Source organism: Marmota marmota, unplaced genomic scaffold (genome assembly GCF_001458135.2).
Source record: "Marmota marmota marmota unplaced genomic scaffold, marMar, whole genome shotgun sequence".
NCBI lineage: Eukaryota > Metazoa > Chordata > Mammalia > Rodentia > Sciuridae > Marmota > Marmota marmota.
Window position 1 is genome coordinate 16,279,080 of NW_026000101.1, and position 17,680 is coordinate 16,296,759.

Consider the following 17,680-nt stretch of genomic DNA (forward strand, 5'->3'; position numbering starts at 1 on the left):
GCTTAACTTCATCCCATTGGGTTTTATTTGGTTCTAATACTTGCTGTTTATTGCTGATAAATTGTCAAACCTGTGCCTTGTCATTTTAGGGTGGAAATATCAGGTCATAACATACTTCTGATGTGAATGAATCCCAGACCTTGCTCATGCTGGGCAAGCTCACTACCTTTGAGCTACATTCACAGCCCTGTGTTTCTTTATTTTCTGCATTTAGTTAGTGCCTGCTGTGAGCCAGGAAATGTGCACCATGCTAGAAGAAGAATACATTGGAAAGAGTTCCAGCAAAACTTAAGGACTTTGGCATTCTTTTTTTTTTTTTTTTCATTTGTTCTAATTAGTTATACATGACAGTAGAATGCATTTTGACACATCATACATAAATGGAGTATAACTTCTCATTTGTCTGGGTGTACATGATGCAGAGTTACACAGGTTATGTAATCATATAAGCACATGGGTAATAATGTCTGATTCATTCTATCATTCCTACTCCAAAGCCTCCTCCCCTCCCTTCACTCCCCTCTGTCTAGTCTAAAATACCTTTATCCTCCACCTTATTATGAATTAGAATTCGCATATCAGAGAAAACATTTGGCCTTTGCATCTTTGGGATTGGCTTATTTTGCTTAATATTCTCCAATTCCATCCATTTACCGGCCATAATTTCATTCTTCATTAATACTGAGTAATGTTCCATTGTGTATATACACCACAATTTCTTTATCCATTTGTCTATTGATGGGCATCTAGGTTGGTTCCAAAATTTAGCTGTTTGTTGTGAATTGAGCTGTTATAAACATTGATGTGGTTGCATCACTGTAGTATGTTGATTTTTCAAAAAATATCTTTTAGGGGCTGGGGACGTGGACAAGCGGTAGCGTGCTCGACTGGCATGCCTGCGGCCCGGGTTCGATCCTCAGCACCACATACAAAAAAGATGTTGTGTCTGCCGATAACTAAAAAATAAATATTAAAATTCTCTCTCTCTCTCTCTCTCTCTCTCTCTCTCTCAAAAAAAAAAAAATATCTTTTAATTGCAGATGGACACAATACCTTTATTTATTTACTTGTTTATATGGTGCTGAGAATCTAACCCAGTGCCTCACACGTGCCAGGCAAGCTCTCTACCACTGAGCTACAACCCCAGTCCCTGTAGGCTAATTTTAAGACTTAGGCATTTCTCACAGGCAAATTAGAAGCCTTGGTTTGAATAGAAACGTTAATTATAATTATTTTTCTTGAATTGCTATGTGCCGGGCACTGTGTCATTTGCTTTTTCATACATTCAATCTTCTTAACTCTTAGAACAGCTCCTGAAGTTCACATAAGCCGAGAAATGAAAATAAACATCATCCATACAAAAACTTTTTGATAAATGTCAAAACAACATTATTCATAATATTACCTAAGTGAAGTCAGCATTATTTAGTTAGGAATGAATTGATATAGGCTATAATGAGGAATGAAACTTGCAAACATTTTGTTAGATGAAAGAAGCCAATCACAAAGACCACATATTTTATGATTCTATTTATATGAAATACTCATAATAGGCAGATGGTTGTCAAGGGTTTAGGGAAAGGGAAAATGAGGTAAATGTTTATTATTGCACAACTTTGACTATATTTAAAAAATTGGATTGTGTATTAAATAGATGAATTGTGTAATAGATCAATTATATCTCAATAAGATGGTATAAAAGAAAATGCAAGAATCTTAAATTGGATTTTTCGCTTTACGTAGGTAAAAGCATCAAAACCTTATTGTAATAGCAAGTAAGCAGGGTGAACCTCGAGAGTGATATTAGTTTTTACTGCATATTTACTTATCAGCATTTACCTAACATTAGTAATGTCTTTAAGTGTATTATATAATAGAGCCATTAGTTTGTCCTTTAAATTTTAGGAAAACTTTCTAAAAGCACTGTAATGTATTTTGTTGTAAGTACATTTGGAAAAGGCTTAAAACATTGAGTAAAGTTGAGTATTACCAATTGGATGATATTTGAATCTTTGGAATGGAAATCTGGAAATTGTTAGTTGACTGTTAAGACTTGGAATCCATAATCCTAGCAATTTGGGAGGCTGAGGCAGGAGGATTTCAAATTCAAAGCCAGCCTTGGCAATTTAGTGAGACTGTGACTCTAGATAAAATATTTTAAAGGCTGTGGATGTTGCTCAGTGGGAAGCACCCCTGGGTTCAATCCCTGGTACCCCCCCCCCCCCCCCCCGCCCCCANGGTTGTATTTAATTCTTTAGAAAACAGGACTAAATTTCAGGCCAATATACGAATAGGTATAGAATAACCTATTATGGCGAGATGTGGTGAAGCATGCCTGTAATTCCAGCAGCTTGGGAGGCTGAGACAGGAGGATCTCGAGTTCAAAGCCAGCCTTATCAACTTAGGAAGGCACTAAGCAACTCAGTGAGATCCTGTCTATATATAAAATACAAAAAAGGTCTGGGGATGTGGCTTACTGGTTAAGCACCCCTGAGTTCAATCCTGGATACCTAAAAAAAAAAAACAAAAAAAAACGGGGGGGGGGGGAGGGATATGTGTAAGGGCTTGTACTAATGTCCTAAAGGTTCTAAATACAATGTAAGATTTGTATCTTTTACAATATCAATTTTAGCCTGAGGGACTTCATAAATTTGTATGCCAACAATATATGGTTGAATTTCACTTTGCTAGCTTGTCCTTTGGATTGATCATTGGGACCCAATTTGAGATATAACTTCTGTCACACCTCACATGTGACTCCAAGTTTACTACTTTGAGCTCTTATGATGTATTGAGAGTAATTGGTCCAAACCTTGTTCATCAGCTTGTGTACTTAACTGGTATATAGGAAGGCCTGGTTAGATCACTAAGGCATGGGGATTCAGTCCTTTTGTACCTTGTGTCCCTCTAGTGCCAGCTTAGGTCAATAATTCTGTCTCCCTAACCTATATGCATGTTGGGGGAAGGATGGGGTGGAGGGGAGAGTCTTTGTCTCCGAGGAATTTCATAGACAAGGAAGGCCAGTGCTCATGGGTTGGTCTCATCTGCCTTCTCCAAAGATATTTTTTTCTGAAGCCATTAGGGATTTGTACTGGCACTTAATAACAAGATTAAACTTTTTAACTGTTTTTTAAACTAATATATAATCTAGTACTGCACATTATATGATGTTAAGATTGACCACTGGATTAAGATCTTTATTGTAAGGCTCTTCCTGCAGCTAACAGTAATCTCTATAGTGTTACTTTGGCACTTAACAAATCCCCATCAGCCATTTACCTAACAAAATAATTTTATCTTTTTGATAATTCTTGGCTGGATCAGTCAAGTAATTTTATTAGGTTTGCAAAATGATGTTTTCTAATTTTAAAATTCCTTCTGCATATTTTAGCTGGCATCATTTTGTAAATAAAACCAGTTGTATGGTTATCCTGAAAGATAAGGAAGAATGCCTGGTTTTTTAGTTACTGAAATAAAAAGCTCTTTAAAGTACATACTTTAAGATGCAAAGATTTTCCTTTTCTTTTTATTGAGTACTGTTAAAGACTCAGGGATTTTTGTTGATAAGATAAATTTTAGCTACACTTGTTTTTTATTTATTTATTTTTTAAATATTTATTTTTTTAGGTGTAGATGGACACAATACAATGCCTTTATTTTTATGTGGTGCTGAGGATGGAACCCTGGTCCTGCCCATGCGAGGCGAGCGCTCTACCGCTGAGCCACAATCCCAGCCCCTGTTTTTAATTTTTATATTTGAGGGTCATTTTAGGTTCACAGCAAAATTAAGAGGAGCTCCCATAGACTCTGCTCCACATGAGCTTAGCCTTCCCATTCATTATAAAGATTTCACCACCACAGTGGTACATTTATTACAATTGATGAACCTACATTAACACATCAGTATCACTTATAGCCCATAGTATACAATAGGGCTCACTTTAAAAAAAAAAATCTTTTTTTAGTTGTAGGTGAACACAGTACCTTTATTTTATTTTTATGTGGTGCTGAGGACTGAACCCAGTGCCTCACACGTGCTAGATGATTGAGCACGCTACCACTGAGCCACAACCCCAGCCTAGGATTCACTCTTTGTTTACACATCCTACAGATTTGAACAAATATATAATGACACGTATCTACCATTATACAGTATAATGTCATATAGTATAATTTCAGTGCCCTAAAAAGTTCTGTTTCACCTATTCATACCTCCTAGCAACTATTGATCTTTTTAATTGACTTTAAAAAAATACAATTAAGGGCTGGGGATGTGGCTCAAGTGGTAGTGTGCTTGCCTGGCATGCGTGCGGCCTGGGTTCGATCCTCAGCACCACATACAAACAAAGATGTTGTGTCCACCGAAAAACTAAAAAATAAATATTAAAAAGTTTTCTCTCTCTCTTTAAAAAAATACAATTAAAATATATCTACATATTTAACATATAAATACATACATATGACAAATATATAAAGTATATATTATATATAAAACAAAAGATCTATCTTTTTTTAAACAAGTGTGTGTGTGTGTGTGTGTGTATTTATTAAAACTTTGGCCCCTTTCTTTTGGTTTTTCAGAATAGGTCTGAGAAAGTATATAGTACTTAGGTTGGTGCAATTGCCCTTCCCATTGTTGAGTTTTGTAGTTCAAACCTTTCACTTTTATAAACCAGTCTTTTCAGAACTGGAGATCTACCCAATGGTACATCACTTTCCTAGTATGTGTGAGGTCCTGGGTTCAATCCTCAGCACCACAGAAAACAAAATCTTTGCAAGATGATGGGCAGGTAGCTGTTGAGTCTAGGAAATGAATAGGAGGAACCCATGTCCTATTTCTAGGTTAACACGTTGTTTTTAGAAGGCAGAAGACCCCTCTCTCACATATACACATTGAGGAATAATTCTGACAGTACTCAATGCTACTTTTTAAAAAAATTTTGGTGCTGGGGTTTTAACCCAGGGCATTGCGCATGCTACACACATACTCTTAACACTGAGCTATAACCCCAGACTGAATGCCACACTTTTTTTTTTTTTTAGTTTTCGGCGGACACATCATCTTTGTTTGTATGTGGTGCTGAGGATCGAACCCGGGCCGCACGCATGCCAGGCGAGCGTGCTACCGCTTGAGCCACATCTCCAGGCCCACACTTTTATGACAAGTTAAAGAGTTAATTTCCCTTTAAAAATATGTAGACTTTGGTGAAGACTCTTCAGTTCAAGTTTTGTGGTTTAACGCCTCTTGATTTTTTGCACATAGATTTCAAGGAATATGTGTATGTCTCAACAGTTATTCTTTTGCTTATTTAAGAAGATTGGGAGGTGGATGTAGCTCAGTGGTAGAGCACATGCTTAGGTTTATGAATTTTTTGGGTTTTGTCCCTAAGAAAAAGAAAAAAGAGTCTATGTTTATGTTTCAAAATCTCAATATAACAATTTTACAAAGCAGTGTGCAAAAAAGTCTGCTATATTTTAGCTATCCTTGATAGAACATGACATTTGAAAAGCTACGTGTCAAAAGAGGGGGATATGAATTCTGGATGGAACTGACACTAAGAAAGGCTGATATTTTAAGTCTGTTATATATTAACATGATCATTCGCTACACGTATGTGTTTACATTTTAGTTTCCTGCTAGGAAAGGAGAAGTAGCAAGAGATATCATCATAAAGTTGTAGCGTTTACCATGCCAGTAGCACTCCTGCCAATATGGTAAATATTCTGAAACCCACTGGGCTTCCTATAAGAAGCGTGGAAAGCACCAGCCCCACAAAGTGACATAGTACAAGAAGGACAAGAATTCTCTGTATGCCCACAGAAAATGGTACTGTGACAGGAAAGAAGTGTAGCTTTGGTGGGCAGACTAAGCCATTTCCCCAGGAAAAAGATAGAACTACAAAGAAGATTGTGCTGAGGCTTGAGTGTGTTGAGGCTCACTGCAGATCTAAGAGGATGCTGACTGTTAAAGAGATGCAAGGGTTTTGTACTGGGAGGAGATAAGAAGACAAAAGGGCAGGATACAACGATGCACACCTATAATCTCCAGGCTGAGGCAGGAAGATTGCAAGTTCCAGGCAAGCCTGGGCTTCTTAGAAGATGCTGTCTAAAAATAAAAACATAAGCCAGGTGTGGTGGTGTATGCCTGTAATTTCAGCAACTTTGGAGTCTAAGGCATGAGGATTGCAAATTCAAAGCCATCCTCAGAGCTGGGTACGATGGCTCATGCCTGTAATCCCAGGGGCTGGGGAGGCTGAGGCAGGAGGATCTTGAGTTCAAAGCCAGCCTCAGAAAAAGCGAGGCACTAAGCAACTCAGTGAGACCCTGTCTCTAAATAAAATACAAAATAGAGCTGAGGATGTGGCTCAGTGACTGAGTGCCCCTGAGTTCAATCCCCAGTATTAAAAAAAAAAACAAAAAAAAAATTGACCTTACGTTTTGGAGTGCAGGAGTCTTTGTGAACATGACAAGTAATGTCTCTACATTGCCACTTTGTTCCTAGAGACCAAAAACACCAGCAGGATGTTTTTAGTAATTACTTTGAAGTTTTTCCACCTCCCCATCACTGTTTCAACCTTGACTTCTTTGCATTCTCTAGTTATACATTTTTTTGTTCCATACTTTGACTTCATTTCCCCACTGCTTTTTTCCCTGATTTTCACATATTTTTCTTACTCTTCACAGAATGTTTCTTGTCTGTTCCCTTTTAGTGCTTTTGATTGAGTCTGTTCTTGTGGTCCCAGCATCTTTTGCTAGTTACAAGGTTTGTTTGTTTGCTTAATTTTTAGTTGTGGATGGACACAATACCTTCATTTTATTTATTTATATTTGTGTGGTGCTGAGGATCAAACCCATTGCCTCACATGTACTAGGCAAGCACTCTACCACTGAGCTGCAACTGCAGCCCCTAATAAAAAGAGTTTTTAAGCTGCGTATGTGTTTGTCTGTCCTTCAATTCCTTTGGCAGTCTGTGAAGTCTGTAGGCTCCTTTCCAGGATAATATTCACATACCCCTTCCCAATGCCGGGGATCTAATCTAGTATCTCACACATGATAGGCAAATGCTCCCACATCCCTACCTGGAAAGTATTTTTTTTTTTTTTAAAGAACTGGGGTTTTAACCTAAGGTTGTTTGTTGTAACTTTGAGCTATATCCCCAGCCATTTGTATATTTGTATTTATTTATTTAAAATAGGGTTTTGATAAGTAGCCCAGCCTAGCCTCAAGCTGTGTGCCTCTTGCCTCAGCCTCCCAACTCGCTGGGGTTACAGGTGTGTACCACCAAGAGGCTGTGTAGGAAAATATTCATAATTGCGTGAAATAAAATACATGGTGTATTTTATTACATGGTGTATTACAAAGGAAACCAGTTATGTTGCTCCTCATTGTCCTCTTAACTTGGCCAGGTTTTTGGGAACAGAAAAGGGGTATTGAAGGACACGGTGTTTTATTCTCCCCCTTTGATTTTGGGATGATACAGTTGCCCAGGCTAGCTTCCATATTGTGATCCTCCTGCCTCAGCCTCCCAGGTAATTGGGAATAGAAGCAGGCATCTCCACATCTGGCCACAGGAATGAGTTACACTCATGGTAAAAGTCAGAGAGAAACTGCTTATTTTTAAATGGGGTTGTACATTTTCTTGTTGAGTTTTAAGAGTTATTTGAATATTTTTAGGGAGTTCTTTATTAGATATGTATTTTGCAAATATTTTCTCTCAGTCGATGGCTTTCTTTTCATTTATTTATTTATTTATCTGGTACCAAGGATTGAACTCTGGGACCTCCACATCCCCAGCCCTATTTTGTATTTTATTTAGAGACAGGGTCTTACTGAGTTGCTTAGTGCCATTCTGTTGCTGAGGCTGGCTTTGAACTCAGGATCCTCTTGACTGAGCCTCTTGAGCTGATGGGGTTACAGGCATTTGCTACCAAGCCCAGCCTTTTCATTCTTTTAAAAGTGTCTTTGTGGTACATATACACAGCCATAAAGAAGAATGAAAATTATGGCATTTGTCGATAAATGGATGGAACTGGAGACTGTCATTCTAAGTGAAATAGGCCAATCCCCCCAAACTAGAGGCCGAATGTTGTCTCTGATGTGTGGATACTGGCTCACAATAGGTGGGGGGTGGGGGGTGGGGGAGTGAATGGAGATCCACTGAATTGGACTGGGGAAGGGAATGGGGCTGGGAATGGGAGAGACGCTTGCATTAATCGGACATAACTTTCCTGTGGTCTTATATGAATACATGATCATTGTAACTCCACATCATGTACAACCACAAAAATAGGAAGCTATACTCAGTGTATATGTCAAAATACATTCTACTGTCATGTGTAACTAAAAAGAACAAATAAAAAATTCTCAAAAAACAAAAAACAAGGGCTGGGGATGTGGCTCAAGTGGTAACGTGCTCGCCTGGCATGCGTGCGGCCCAGGTTCAATCCTCAGCACCACATGCAAATAAAGATGTTGTGTCTGCCGAAAACTAAAAAATAAATATTAAAAAAAAAAATGTATTTCACAGAGCAGAAGTTTTAAATTTTGGAGAAGTTCATCTTATCAGTTTTTTTTTTCCCCCCTGAATTGTGCTCTTAGTGTGTATCTGAAAGCTTATCATATAACCCAGGGTTACTTAAATTTTATCTGTGTAATCTGAAAGTATTATAGTTTTACATTTCACATTTGGGTTCATGGTCAACATTGAATTCGCTTTTGTGAAAAGGTATGGATAGGGTCAGTCTCTAGGTTCATTTTTAATTATTTTTCCATGTGAGTCCCGCAGCCAGCTTGTCATTTATTGTTCGTTTATTTCGCCATACTAGGAATTGAATCCAGGATCTTGCTCATGCTAAGCATGAGCATATAACCACTAAGTTATATCCCCAGCCCTTGTTTGTTTGTTTGTTTGTTTGTTTGTTTTGGGGTACACTGAGCCACATCCCCAGTCCTGTTTTGTATTTTATTTTGAGACAGGGTCTCACTGAGTTGCTTAGCACCTCAGCCTCCTGAGCTGCTGGGATTACGGGTGTACGCCACTGCACCCAGCTTGTTCATTTATTTTTATTTATTTATTTTTTGTGGTGCTGGGGATTGAACCCAGGGCTTTGTGCATGTGAGGCAAGAACTCTACCAGCTGAGGTATATCCCCAGCCCTTATTCATTTATTTAACACACTCTTTGAGATGAGATTTTTAAGTTGATAAATAATGTATTAATCCTTCCAACTCTTGGAGGCCAAGGTTTTGATGATGGTCCCATATGATGTTCTTCCCTACACTCATTAGAATATAATATATGAAGTGTTTCCAGTTTCATATAATATCTTTCTATATCTGTATCCAATAGAAACAAATCTAACATGATACATTAAATACATGGGTATGTGTAGGATGAAATAATGTTGTCTGTTGTAGTACCTCTTTGAAAATGTGTGCTTATGATTATTAATTATTAGGTTTATTTTAGCCCATCTGATTTCAGACTTATAAGACATTGTGTTCATACGGGACTAGTTAAAGGAGTATAATTTAATAGAATTAAACTTTTCCTAACTCCCCCTTGAAATACATACAATTTGTTTTGAATAGTTCATTTTGATTTATTATTTTACTATTCCAGTTTTAATGTTTCAGAGTCATTATTGTATATTTTTTGTTCCAAATCATGGGTTTAGAAAATGTTAAATTATGTTAACTGGACTTAGTACTGGAGGGACTTCTGTGGTTTATATTATTTTTTATCCATATTTGTACCTTCTTGGTCAGCTCTATCTCATTTTCCCCAGAATTGTCACCAGTGGCAAAAACTTGTTAAGCTTACTGACAAGTTTAGTTTTTATTTATTTTTGACAATTTTTTTGAGGAAAATAGATAATAAATATTATGACATAATCAAACTTGTAAAGTTCATTTTTTACTCTAGTTCTTGGTACTTAGGACTTTTCATTGTCAGTGATAGAAATTGAAACCAGGGCCTTGTGCATGCTAGACAAGTGCTCTGTTACTGAGTTACAACTCCAGCATCTTATTTTTTCTTTTATTGAATCAGTCTTACTTTCCTTGGGTAAATAAACATGAATAGATTGTGGTGACCCACTCACTATATTATACACGTTTCATTTTCCTGCTTACTTGCAATTTTATTTATTTTTATTCTTGTGTTTATGAGTAAGATTATTTTCTTATTTTAGTGCTCTCTTTTGGCCATACAAAATGAGTTGGGGATGATAATTTATACTGAGTAGATGAGTAAGAGTAAATAATTTTCTCTGGTATGCTAATGTGAATTCTTTCTCTGGTATTTTGAATTTGTAGGAATGGTATATTTCTCATTTTTTTATGAATGCACAAAAAGAATATATGACACAAATCTACATTTAATAAGTTTAAAAGAGTTATTTCAATGAGTGAAAATAAAGATTTTTTTTTTTTAAAGAGAGGGAATTTTTTTTTTTTTAATATTTACTTTTCGGCGGACACAACATCTTTTTTTGTTTGTGGTGCTGAGGATCGAACCCGGACCACATGCATGCCAGGCGAGCATGCTACCGCTTGAGCCACATCCCCAGCCTGAAAAATTAAAGATTTTTTTTTTTTTTTTGGTGGGTACCTGGGATTGAACCAAGGGCACCCAACCACTGAGCAACATCCCCAGCCCTATTTTGTATTTTATTTAACTTAGAGACAGGGTCTCACTGAGTTGGTTAGTGCCTCGCTTTTGTTGAAGCTGGCTTTGAACTTGTGATACTCCTGCCCCAGCCTCCCAAGCTGCTGAGATTACAGGCATCGGCCACTGTGCCCAGCAAAATTAGGATTTTTTTAAACGGTCATTCATGTTAGAGTTTAGTTGGCAGCCTTATTTTTCAATGTCATGTGAAATAATTGGGCATATGAATTAATGGCACTCTAAATTTTATAAACTAATGCTATCTCTTAAGTGTAACAACCAAAGGTAATGGTGGGAATTCTTCTTAGGTTCAACTTCTTAGGTTCACCTCACTGAGGCACTAACCAACTCAGTGAGACCCTGTCTCTAAATTAAATAAAATACCATTCAGACCGATGTTAAAACCAGTGTGGGTCTCTTTTACTACCACTTTAGTCAGAAGTATAGAGGACAGAAACCACAACTTGTTAGTAATGCACCGAGAGTCCATACTTCATATAGAAGTGCTCTTTTGACAGTTCAGGTTCAAAGAGATGGCATTCATGTTGGGTGAGCCCAGAGTTTTGTAATTCTCATGGGAGAAGATTATCTCTTACAAGAACTTCATAAACATAGTTTCCAGGATCCTCTGCAAGGACAAGGATTGGAAGGGATATGCCCAATTACAAACCATCACTCTCAGGAAAGCTCAGAAACATGGCTTTCTACTAGATATTTATCATGTTTCTCATCTAGACCCAGTCTACTGTTGGGTAATATAATTTCTTTCATAAGCATGGTTGCCAAGTAATGTAGTTGGCATGCTCTATTAATTAGGTTAATGGGGGGGTGGTTAAGTGAAAGATTCTCTTACATAAATGTTAATATCAGGGTATCCAGTTGGCATCCAGGTCCTTGGTGTCCTGAACAAAGAGTGAGCAAGACACGCACAAGTAACAGGCAAAGCACAGATTTATTGAAGGTCAAGGTAGAAGTAACACTCCATTAGGCAGAGTGGAGTGGGCTGATCAAGAGAAAAACTCAAGGCCCCCATGTCTGGAAATTATTATCTTCTTTTTAATATTTATTTATTTATTTTTAGTTACAGGTGGACACAATACCTTTATTTTATTTTTATGTTGCTGAGGATCGAACCCAGTGCCTCACTCACGTGTACTAGGAGAGTGCTCTACCACTAAGCCACAACCCCAGCCCTGGAAATGATTATCTTATACACCGAGCTGTGAGGCATTCTCTTCCCTATCTAGACCTGATTAAAGACCTTACCCCATATGCCCCCATTGGTTACTTTATGATACCTGATTAGAATATTATCTAATCTCCCACCTCCCCACCATTGGTTAGTTTAGAAAACTTAACTAGAATACTTCCCATTTTAGCCCCTTGGTCATTTTAAAATACTGGACCTGTGGCAGGAGTTGTCATGGTAATGGGACTTATTATATAATAACAGGGACACGACTCATCTCCCTGTCTTGTCTTGCAGCAGCATCCTTCTTAGACCCTGCCTCTGCGATCTTGGTGTCCCTGAACTCCTACCTAAAATAAAGACAAAAATTTTTGTAATCTTTGGTCTGGAGTCATGTGTGCTGATTTTTCATTTATCGCGGCGTTCACGTTTAGCATCTTCTTTCAGCAGATTTTTTTTTCTTTAGCCGAGCGCTATGGCATACACCTGTAATCCTTAGTGGCTTGACAGGCTGAGGCAGGAGAATGGCGAGTTCAAAGCCAGCCTCAGCAAAAGCATGGTGCTAAGCAACTCAATGAAACCCTGTCTCTAAATAAAATACAAAATAGGGTTGGGGATGTGGCTCAGTGGTTGAGTGTCCCTGAGTTCAATCCCTGATACCAAAAAACAAAAACAAAAAAACAGAAAACATTTTCTTCTAGAATTTTTTTTCCCTACATTTTCTTCTAGAACTTTTTTTAAAATTGTTTTTACATTACATAGATCTTTGAGCCACCATTTTTTTTAACATGGTGAGATAGGAACCAAATTTTTAAAAAATGGATAATAAAATTGTTCTAGTCATTTATTGAATAATGGTTTGTTTTCCTATTGGTTAGAAATATCACTATTTTCATAGAGCAGTTGTTCTTAGGAGATAGTTCTTCAAATTAGCAAACGGTTGGGTATATTAAATGTATGTACATTTAAAATAATGAAAACATTTGAAATCTGTAGGTTACATTGTGTTTTTATATGCTGAGAATTTATAGGGTCAATGTTTCCCTCAAAGTATGTGTAGTCTGAAAAGGAATATAATTTATTTTCATCACTAACAGAAGTTTGTCTTATTGACAGCTGTGCGTTTAAGTGGCCTTACTTAGAAAATAGATGACTTGCAATGGTAGAGAGTGGTGAATTAGGGGTTGAATAACAGGGTTTTAGTTTAAGATCTGCCACTTTATTTTCTGCTACTTTGTGAGAATCAGACTCTATTTTGTTTTCTTCTGTTAAAATGCATGAATGATAATCCCTACCCTGCCAGTTTATAAATGTTATTGAGTATTAGATGGGATAATGGATGTATAAGCACTTTTAATTGGTAAAGCACTTCAAATATAAGCAATTATTGCATCTTAACCTTTCCTCCCTTTTTCTTATAGGTAGTGTTGGTGCTTCTTTTCAGTGCCAGTCCATCCATCACGATCACATTTGTCATGATGACAGTGACAAGGTGAGGTCCGTGTTGATGTCTATCATGATAAAAATGCATGCTACCCTTATATTACTGGGTTCACTTGCATAAATCTGGATCTAGAACCTAGACAGTGACTTGGTGGGCACAATGTTGAGATGCAGAGAGTCTCTTTCTGGTTTGTGTCAGGTTATTAGACTGCTCCAAAAAAACCTGAGGATAGTTCCTCAATAGGAGGTGGGCTGGACTCTTACTTAGAAGTAACTCCATTTTCTTATTTTTATCTCTGTCTTCCTCTTTGTCTGCACAGCCTAGATAGATCATCTTAATATATGAAAATGTGTTCCCAAAACTAGTAGCAGTCTTAGCAACTTGTGTTTATTTCTAATTGGAATTGTCTTGGAAATTCCAATTTGATTCACTTTTGGAGTTGATTAGTTATGTTAAATTATGTTTTCTTCTTAATACTTCTTTGGTTCCAAAGTCCACATTAAATCTTGGGGCTTGAGAATGGAACCTGTGTGATTCTGGTTTGGGCTTTTTTCTTTTAATTTTTAATCATATCCAAACTATTGGTGCTTTTGTTTCATTGTGTTTTTATTTCTGTTCGTTTTATCTCAAAAGAAACCTGGTCTTGGGAGCTTTCTGATACTCATCAGCAAACCTGTTGGCCCACCCTTCCAGTAGATATTTCTGTGGGCTGGATGTTTATCATGTTTACTACTGATCTTATCCAGCTTCACTTTCCAGAGACTTTCTTCCCATGTCCTTGTCTTCTGTGCAGGAATATATTACTCCATTGGTAGTTTCCAGTACAGAACAATCCAAGCAATCTTTTTCTCTGTTATTTTGATTCTCCTCTCTCATTCTGTTGGAGCTAGATTAAGAAGTTGGTTCATCATTGGGATTTTCCAAATGACTTTCTCTGTTTTGTGTGTTGGTGTCACTGTCTTTGTGAACTTTGCTCAGACACTGTTTATAGAGGAAGTGGTATGCTCATAGCATTCCAAAGCATTCCATTCTTTTGTTATTGGAGCAATCCAGAGGCATGGATTTCACTTTTAACTTCTTTCAGAGGCAAGCTACCAAGGCTTCCAATTATATAATTGGCTCCATAAAATGTAATATGTACCACAGAGTTAAGAAATGAGCATTTACAGTTTAAGAAGCTAGATGCCCTGGCACATGCCCTGTAATCCCAGCAACTCAAAAGAGACTAAGGCAGAGACCTGCACAGATAGCCAGGCACAGTGGCTCAGGCTCATCATCCCAGTGGTTTAGGAGGCTGAGTCAGGAAGATTACAAGTTCAAAGTCAGCCTCAGCAATTTAGTAAGACTCTATCTCAAAATAAAACATAAAAAGGGCTGGGAATGTGGCTCAGTGGTTAAGCACCCCTGGGTTCAATCCCTAGTACCAAAAAAAAGAAGCTGAGGCAGGAGGATCATGAGTAAAACAAGCCTCAGCAATTTAGTGAGACCTGTCTCGAAAAAATTTAAAAAGGGCTGTGATATAGCCTAGTGCTAAAGTGCCCCTGGGTTTCATCCTCAATTCCCCCACCACCCCTGCCAAAAAAAGATAAAATTAAGAGTGATAATAGAAGGAAAAGGCAAAATTACTTTATGTCAATAATATTACAAATGATTGTGTTTCATAATTGTGAAGGTGTTTTGGGGTTAATATTAGAGTCTAGGGATGACCCCCTCCCAGTATTGAGAATTGAAACCAAGGGCATTCTTATCCATTGAACTACATCACCAGCCCTCTCACATCCTTTTTAAAAATTTGGATACAGGGTCTTACTAAATGCCCTTGAACTAATGGCTGACCTTATACTGCAGTGCTCCTGCCTCAGCCTCCCGAGTCACTGGGATTACAGGCATGCTCCACCCTGCCCAACAGGGAATGAGATAACTCTTCACCTCTGCCAGGTTTCCCCTGTCTCCTTCAAATGGTTCTTCTCCTAATTTCTCCATCTTTACCTTGCTGATTTTTTAAAAGTTATATATATATGTGTGTGTACACACACACACACACACACACACACATATGTATGTGTACATGTTTAGTTATTGATGGACCTTTATTTTATTTACTCATTTATATGCGGTGCTGGGAAACGAACCCTGTGCCTCACACTTGCACTCTACTGCTGAACTACAACTCCTACCCCACCTTGCTGATTTTGGGAGATGAGATTTTTCTCAGAAATACATGGGGGAGGGAAATAAAGGTTCAAGAGAAATTGTTATTTGATCATCAGACCCAAGAACGACCAGAGACTGCTCTCCTTTCTTGCCTGCTTGATCTGTGTATACTATGGTTGTTTTCCAGACCAAAATAAAGGGAATGAATAAAGGTCTTCTAACTATATATTTTATAATTTATTTTTCACCTTTCAAACTATTTTGTGAATAGAATATATTTACAAAACACAAATACTCAACATAAATATGCCAACTCATTTGACTTTTTTTTTTGTGTGTGTAGGTGTGTGAATCAAAAAACTTCCATCTTTAATGGCACTTTCTCCTGATAAAGAAAAATGTCTTTACAGGCAATATGAAACAGTGTCCATACATGCTTTTTATGAATATTTAAAATAAACAATTTTATTAGATTAGGAAAGAGAAGAATTGCTGAGACTTAATGATTCATGTGGGTCTTTCTATCTAGGTTTAATTTTCTTACTTTTTTTTTCCTTCACTCCCAAAAGCCACTTTTTTTTCCTAACCTGCATATTTTTTTTATTTATATATGACAGTGGAATGTATTACAGTTCTTTTTTTAAAATATTTTTTAGTTGCTGATAGATCTTTTTTTTTTTTAATATGTGGTGCTGAGAATCGAACCCAGTGCCTCACACATACCAGGCACGTGTGCTACCACTGAGCCACAGCCCCTGCCTTTACAATTCTTATTACACATATAGAACACAATTTTTCGTATCTCTGGTTGTATACAAAGTATATTCACACCAATTTGTGTCTTCATACATGTACTTTGGATAATAATGTCCATCACATTCCACCATCATTTCTAACCCCATGCCCCCTTCCTTCCCCTCCCACCCCTCTGCCCTACCAATCCCAAAAAACCAAATGCCGAATGTTTTCTCTGATATAAGGAGGCTGATTCATAGTGGAGTAGGGAGGGGGAGCATGGGAGGAATAGATGAACACACTTGACTTTTAATTCTCTAAAATGGATAACTTAGGTCTTGTAGATATGAGACCATGCTGAAACTCAGTAAGAAAATATGCTTTAATCCACAACTGTTTTGTGGAGTGTGTTTTGTGAACTGTTTGTGAAGTGACCTCAGAAAGCAATATGGAAAGAATTATATGGAGTTCAGAGACCTGAGTTTTAATCCTAGCTCTACCACCTCTTAAACTAGATGACTTTAGGCAAATTTATGATAGGGTCTTGCCTGTGAATGGTACTTAATAAATGTAGTTGTTAGCCGGGTACAATAAATGTAGTTGTTAGCCGGGCACGGCTAGTGGTACAGGAAGGTGATGTTGGAGGATCATGAATTGAGAGCCAACCTCAGCAACTCAGCAAGACCCTGTCTCTAAATAAAATATAAAAAAGGGCTCAAGATGTGGCTCAATTGTTAAGTGCCCCTGCGTTCAATTCCTGGTACCAAACATAAAATAAAATAAATGTAGTTGTTATTTATGCTTACATTTTATAATAACACTTTTTTAATCCTAATAATTTGTGTTTGTATGTGTAGTGTGGGTGGTGGCAGGGGCAGTGGTGATGTAGATATTATGGGATGTTGAGCCTGAATAGGCATATGGGTCTCTGTTTCTCCCTCGAAATCCTCCTGGCAGATACCACTCATTGAAAACTATATTTTTTCCTGCTAATTGACACAGCCTCAGAACCCTCTTCAGCATTGTTTCAAGGTAGTCATGACCAATAAGTTGGTATGTGAAAAAAACCTATTTGTTATCCTTGGATTAGGTGGTCTTAAGTTCATTGCAGGTCTACCATTCTATAATTCTAAATTGAGGGGATCAGGGGCTGGGGTTGCGGCTCATGGTAGAGTGCTTGCCTAGCATGCATGAGGCGCTGGGTTCCATCCTCAGCACCACATAGAAACAAAATAATGTGTCCACCTAAAACTAAAGATACATAAATAAATAAATATTTTAAAAAATAAAAATAAATTGAAGGGATCATGAACTTCTGATACTAATTGGACAATGGTACCTCTAACAGCCTAAGAGAGTACTTGAAAAGGAACAAGTTAAGCATGCAGAAAATTATTTAACAGAAAGTTTCTTAGGGACATGTGTATGAGTCCACTGATAAGTTAGTGGGACTCTCCTTGGTGAGGAGAGTCCCACTAGCTTAAGATAGG

At 37.5% G+C, this 17,680-nt stretch overlaps 1 protein-coding gene and 1 long non-coding RNA gene across 4 annotated transcripts in view; one reads left to right on the forward strand and one right to left on the reverse strand.

Moving 5' to 3' along the window:
- Positions 1-323: 323 nt before the first annotated feature.
- Positions 324-16,366, reverse strand: LOC125610694. Its single transcript, XR_007340693.1, has 2 exons — positions 16,333-16,366; positions 324-467 (listed from the first exon to the last, which is right to left on the reverse strand). It is a non-coding gene; the product is annotated as an uncharacterized LOC125610694 (long non-coding RNA).
- Positions 13,257-17,680, forward strand: part of Rnf38 (ring finger protein 38) — a 74,895-nt gene continuing 70,471 nt past the window's right edge. The window contains exon 1 of one of the 3 annotated variants that reach the window (XM_048783371.1): positions 13,257-13,349. The gene's annotated coding sequence lies outside the window, so the exon portion shown is untranslated. The remainder of the gene's footprint in view (positions 13,350-17,680) is intronic. The other 2 variants (XM_048783375.1, XM_048783376.1) reach the window with 2 other exon arrangements.